Genomic DNA, 6,923 nt, shown 5'->3' with positions numbered 1-6,923 from the left:
TAAAAAATCATTAGCATAAATGACAGCGTGTCTGTTGGGTTTGAGTCTTATCCACATCGCATCATACCAAAGACATTAAACTTATAACTACTGGTGATATGTCTACCAATGAGACAAATAGAAACTAGCCCTAGTAGTAGTAAGGAGTCCACAAAGGTCGCACGCACTATTAAATAAGTGGTTGTGTATTGGAGCTTATATAACCTTATATCCTTTAGCGGGTGTTAGAGTATCACATCCCATTTCAAAGGTTGCTCTGGCTTCTCTAGGTGATGACTTGAACTCAAAGAAGAATCCCTCCCAAATGAGGTAATAGGTAATAGCCTTTAAAACACGTAAAAGCTCCAAGGACAAATCCAGAGATATATAAAGTTTTTTGATCAATTTTATGTAAACAGTCGAGAACAAATCAAAAAAATCAACTAAATTTCTAAAAATCTTTTTATACAAACCGCCAAAAAACAACTGAGCTAGTATAGTAAGTAAAACAACGATCAGACAGCAGTACAGACTTCGTAGCTAAAGGTCAGAAGAAAATTAATGTCATTATTTCATTATTTTTATACTTGGGTCAACGTTCTTAAAGTCCTCTAGCGGAACATAAAACGTTTACTTTAAAATTTATGTTTAGATCAGAAGCTTTACAGTTCGGTTCAGTAGTTTGCGAGATCATTTGGTACAAACATGCAGACACACAGATATCATGTTGTTTTATTATTATAAGATTACTTAATTGACAACATTTAATTTACTATTTCTTTATAAAACTAGCCTTTTTTAAAAGCAAAGCTTTTCTATAATTAGGGTCAGTCCTTTAACTCTTTTTATCTGAACAGGTAAGAATTATCCTATCGATATTAAACTTTGCATGACGATTCCTAAAACAGTTAAATACGATATAAAAGCGCAGCAGCTCTATAATCGTTACCAGAAAGTCCCATTTAGAACATGCTGATTCTATACTTTTTTGGCAACGAATTTTTTATGTTATAATACAATGTTATAAGCAAAGCATCTTTAAAATCAAGTCCTGAAAATGTAAGTATGTCCTCAAACAGTATCATGTATTTACGCAGTTTTGTAACAAATTTACTTACAATTTTGTTTGGACTTATGCATTAATATTCTGCTTATTAAGTTCTGACACTTTAATGTTCGTTTGTCCTTCTTTTTCAGAGTTCACTTTTATGGATATTGTAATCTTTGTTTTTATTAGAAATAAAAAGGTGTCACTATTTGATTTTATTATAATTTCAATCCAATAATAGTTACAAATAATACTCTCATTATCTTAAATCAAAATTGTAATTTGTAAGTATTTTGCTTGTACATAGTTTTATGTTTTATGTGAAAATTGACGTCCTTGTTTAAAATCACACCGTCAATAATCTAAGCACAATATTCTATATCTGGCTCAATTCCAGCTAAGTATCCACGTGGATATTCAGCTAATATTGGGGTCATTTTTGGATACTTAGCTACCATTGGGAAAATATGTGGATATTCAACTACCATTGGGAAAAAAAAGTTTTTAAACAATTATTTTGGTTAGCTTTTTTGTTAATTTGTACATGTTAGAATTGTCCTATCGATTTAATACAAAAGGTACGATTTAGGAAGCGTTACAACTCATGTTAGAAAGTCCGTAGGTCAATTTTAAACATGTTTCTTTTTAACCTTTTTAACGTTTTTTTTCATATAATGTAATAAATGAAAGCAAAGTTTTTCTACATTTCTAGGAAATTATATCAACTCTATAAAATCGTGGCTTTAAGGATTTTTGGTCCAATAAAAATATTGGATTATTAGCCCTGTAGATTGATCATTTTAAAAATAAGGGTCTGTGCGTCTGTCCGTCCGTCAATTTCAAACTTGGCGTTATGATTCCTGTAAAGCACATTATAAAGAACTTAATTACCAACAAATCAAATTGATTATTGTATAATAATTTTATCATCCTTGTTTTAAAGTGCAAACTTGCAATAAATGGGTGGAGATTTTTGGCTTCTTTGTACAACTTAAATTCAAGACAAAAACATACGTGGAATGATTTATTATTATTTATAAATGGTATTTATTATTTATAAGTTTGAGGATATCTAATTTATGGAATACTGATTCTTATTACGATAAGGTACAATAATCAAGTACTAAAAATGTCAGTATGTCCTTAAACAGTAGTATATACTTAAGAAAATTTGCAACAAATTTACTATAATTACAATAATTTTATATAGACTTATACATTATTATCCTGTTAATGTTAGTTTTTCCTTTCATTTCAGAGCTTCGCTTTTACGGATGTTTTAATATTTGGTTTCTAAATCTGTATTAAAGTCAAATGATAGCTGTGAATTGCTTGCATTAATGTGCTTTATTGTCATCGGAATCAGCATTATGAAAGGATATAATGAAATACCAATAGGAAACTATTGTGGATATTCAACTATTATAGGGAAAAAGTGTGGATATTCAAATACTCTTGGGAAATATGCGTGGATACTCAGCTACTATTGGGAAATTTGTGGATACTTAGCTGGTATTGAGCCCTATATCTTTATGGAAATATGTAAATCTAACTTACTTTTTATATATATATAATACCAATAGGATTGAAAGAATGTGAACAAATAGTTGGATTTAATGCAAGAGATATACACACGACTAATTTAATCAATGTATATTCAACATTTTCTGGAATTTATGTCACTATTTGAGTGTTTCTGTATTAAATATTCTTTAACATTTAAAAACATATATTTGAGTAAAATTAATTCTAAACGAGAAATATAAATCTATTCGTGAAGAGCCAATGAAAAACACATAAAAGCTTTATAAATGTAATTACCTAAAATCTAAAGTGTGCCAAAATCTGTAGGTAATCTTTTCTACTGACAGAAAATTGTCAACTCAGCAAAAATTATACATGAAAAGGTTAACTTTTCGAATAAAGACTTTAAAGGACGCCTACAAGAAATGCACCGCTTTTACTTTTGAAAGACTGTCACAACCTAGTACCCTAAATGTGAAGTCTTCATCTTCAATAACAAAAAAGTTATAGGCATTTAAAAATTACATATTAGAGATATGAAAATTTTAAAAGTTTTCCATTGCTCATGTTAGAAATTTCAATATTAAATTACGTTGAAAGAAGCAAAATTATGAGCTTATTTGGCCTGTAACTTATTTAATATACATGAAAAATTAACTTTAAGTAAAAAATTTGGCTTAATTTTGCATTAATCATAATCATAGTAAAATAAGGATGACAACATCCATTAAAGCGAAGCTCTGAAACTGTAGGACAAGCGGACACTAACACTTGTATAGTGTCAGAACTGAATAACCATAATATAAATGTATAAGAGTCGAAGCAAAACTGTAAGTAAATTTGTTGAAAAACTGCTAGATACAGGATAATGTTTATGGACTTACTTACATTTTTAGAACTTGATTAAAGAGTTGCTTTGCTTATAGTATTGTACTTTGTTGTCGTAGGAATCCGTATACTAAAAATCAGATCTATCAGATAATTAGATCACATACAAATTTGCTGTTTAAAAAGTTAAAAAGTCAACATGTTTAAAATGGACAAAGGGACATTCTGGTAGTGATTATAGAGTTGCTATGCTTTCTAAATCGTACCTAACTACTACAAGAATCACTATGCAAAGTTTAAAATCGATAGAACAATTCTAACATGCCTAAATTAACAAAAAATGCTGATTTGCTGGAAATACTTAAGGCTGAAATTCTCACACTACAGTACTCTCATCAATACAAAGCAAAGTTAAATCGATTTTTTAAAAATAATTTTGAGTATGAAATAAGTGTTTTTATTGTAACAAGGATCACAACATCCATAAAAGCGAAGCTCTAAAACGGTATGAGAAACGAACATTAATTCTTGTAAGTATCAGAACTAAATATACAAAATATGAATATATAAGTTTTGACAAAAATATACGTAAATTTGGTGCAAAACTTCTTAAATACAGAATTCTGTTTAAGGACTTGATTATATAATATAGAGATGCTTCCATTAAAATATTGTACCTTATTATAATAGGAATCAGTATACTAAAAATCAGATCAATCGAAAAATTAGATCACATACAAATTTTTTGTTAAAAAAGTAAAAAAATCAACATGTTTAAAATGAACGTACGGACATTCTGGTAGTAATTATAGAGTTGCTACGCTTTCAAAATAGTACCTAACTACTACAAAATCACCAAGCAAAGTTTGAAATCGATAGAACAATTCTAACAGGCCTAAATTAACGAAAAAGCTATCCGTAAATTTCGGACGGACCGACTCTAATTATAGAAAAGCTTTGCTTTAAAAAAAAGGTGAACTTAATACAAGTCACACAGATATTTAGTAGATTCATCCTTCTTATTTGCTGGAAATACTTAAAGGGAGTGTGAACGTAAAAATTTCTCATCTGATTATCAAATTTTAACATTTTCTAAGCACATTTCACTACATTGATCAACCAAAAACGTCCTATTAACAAAAATATCTAGTAATAGTGCCTTGATTTTATGGTATTTTGGGAGGAAAAAAGGAAAAAAACAGGGAAAATCTGAACGTTTTTTTTTTTTATAATGTTTGTAGGGATATTCAACTTGTCATATATAGTTGAAACAATTTACTTACTGTTAAGGATTTATTTTATAATAAAAAATTGCCATTTTTTTTTATAACGTAGTAATTAGGTAATAAAGAGCTATTTTAAATTCGTATTATTGACAAAAAAAACACCTCACTGTCTATAAAAGGTTGAATCTCATAGGTTATTCATAATAATAATATCCTTTTTTATTGTGTTGGACAATAAATAACCCACTTTGGAGAATTAGTTTACACTTTTATCAGACTGTTTATAAAGAAATATTGCGTCTTTATTATTTACAAATTTGTAATTAAAGGTAAGCGAGAGATGGGCCATCTAAAAGTAATTGGATACTAATAAAAAAAACCTGTTTCTAGCTTTGTTATTGTATTTAGATGAACTGAAATTAGTTTCCGAATGTGAACACATTTTCCTAGGTGTTTCCCAATCCTATCTCAATATTTGCTACTAGCTAAAAAAACCTTCAAACTTCAAAAAAAAATCAAAATTTGAATGTATTAACGATTTATACATTATACATTCAAAGTTTTAATTTTTCAAATTTAGATTTTTTTTTTGGAAGTTTGAAGGTTTTTTAGCTAGTAGCAAATATTGAGATAGGATTGGGAAACACCTAGGAAAATGTGTTCACATTCGGAAACTAATTTCAGTTCACCTGTATTTAGTTTTTAATAAAAAATATTGCTTATTTTATCAATTTCTAAGTAACTATACATTGCATTGGTTTAAAGCAAGGATTATGTTAAAAGTCAGCTTAATTGTTAGAAAAAATCAAGAACTATGTGAAAAAGTTTAATTTTAGCTATAATGGGAGAAAAAAGCAGTTTAATGCACATTTTATATAGTACGAAAAATTTCTTCCTTTCTCTGTACCTTTTAAAAATCATCGGAAAAAGCCGTTTTTTAAGCAAACAAAGCGCGTTTTGCTCTATCTGTGAGGTATTGTGAATGAGATAATGTTAAGATTTGATATTAAGATGAGAAAATTTTACGTTCACAGTCCCTTTCACACCACAATACTCTCAATATCACACCCTGCCTTAACCATTTAAAGAATAAAAAATACCAACAAAACGGACAATGCAGCGTTCAAATAGGATCAAGAGCCAAGTAGAATCTATTGAGAATGAAATCCTAGCTGCTCCTTATTGGCAGATATTTCTTTTTTAGGATTTAAGGTGAAAAACACTAAATTCACACAATATACAGGGTGCGGCACGTAAATATGGACTGTTTCTATTTTTTAAACAAATGAACATAAAATCGTCAATTTAAAGATTTTATTGAATTTAAAAACTGTGAGGCAGAATAGGTATTTGACTATAAGATTATTCAAAAATATGGCCACCTGTCTTATTCGCTGCCTCTACCCGCCTCCTCAACCGCCGGCAGTCCCAGGTCAAAATGTGCCTGTCCAAGCTGGCAAAGTTCTTCTTGATAGTGGCAATGAGGGAGGTCTTAGTGATATGGGCACGTCTATTGGTGCATGCTTTAAAGTAGCTTTAGGCTCAAAAGTCCATTGAATTAAGATCAGGCTGCTGGGAGGCCACATTTCCTTAGAAACGTGAGTAACCGCAGGATTTAAATTAACCCAACTTTTAAGCTACCCTTAGACACGGAGGCCCTTATTTGGACCACAGTTGAGCTATAACGACGTTTTTACCTTTTTGGAAATGGCATGACGATTCAGCTAGGGTTATCAGCGCAATCTATAGTCTAAATTTATTTTAAAGAACCATATGGGTCCCTGAAATCGAGAACTGAGAAATATTAACAATTTTTCACGATTTTTGACGTTTTTGACATCTTAAAATCTGACATGTTTCACTTTGCTGGAGTACTACGGCCAAGCAATTCAGATAGAGAGCTCTAGTCTTTTCTAACAGTATCTCCAGCAAGTTTCATACACTTACAAATGGGCTGAGGTCAGATTTAGTAGGCCTGTCTCAACCATGACACTTTGGTTGAGTGTGACTTCCGAATTAGCGGGAAGTTCTCGAGATCTTGTTGACTTACAGACAAACCCCCAATACCAGGAACCATCAAGTTTCAACAGCAGGTTTGATTATAGATTTATTGAGGCAACTATTTCAAAGTCCTGAAATTACAAAATCAATTAATTCATAATTCCAGTTTTTTATAACCACGTAATCTTAATTGCTTTTTAAAATCATTTTTCTCTACAGTTAAGAATCTTTGGAAACTTTGGCTTTAAAGGAAAATTATTTGGTTTAATAAATCATTGTTAAATGCAAAATAAAAGCACATAAAAAATTACTAAAAC

Source organism: Acartia tonsa, chromosome 9 (genome assembly GCF_053477335.1).
Source record: "Acartia tonsa isolate MP-2025a chromosome 9, ASM5347733v1, whole genome shotgun sequence".
Lineage (NCBI taxonomy): Eukaryota > Metazoa > Arthropoda > Copepoda > Calanoida > Acartiidae > Acartia > Acartia tonsa.
Note: the sequence above shows the minus strand (reverse complement) of the source record.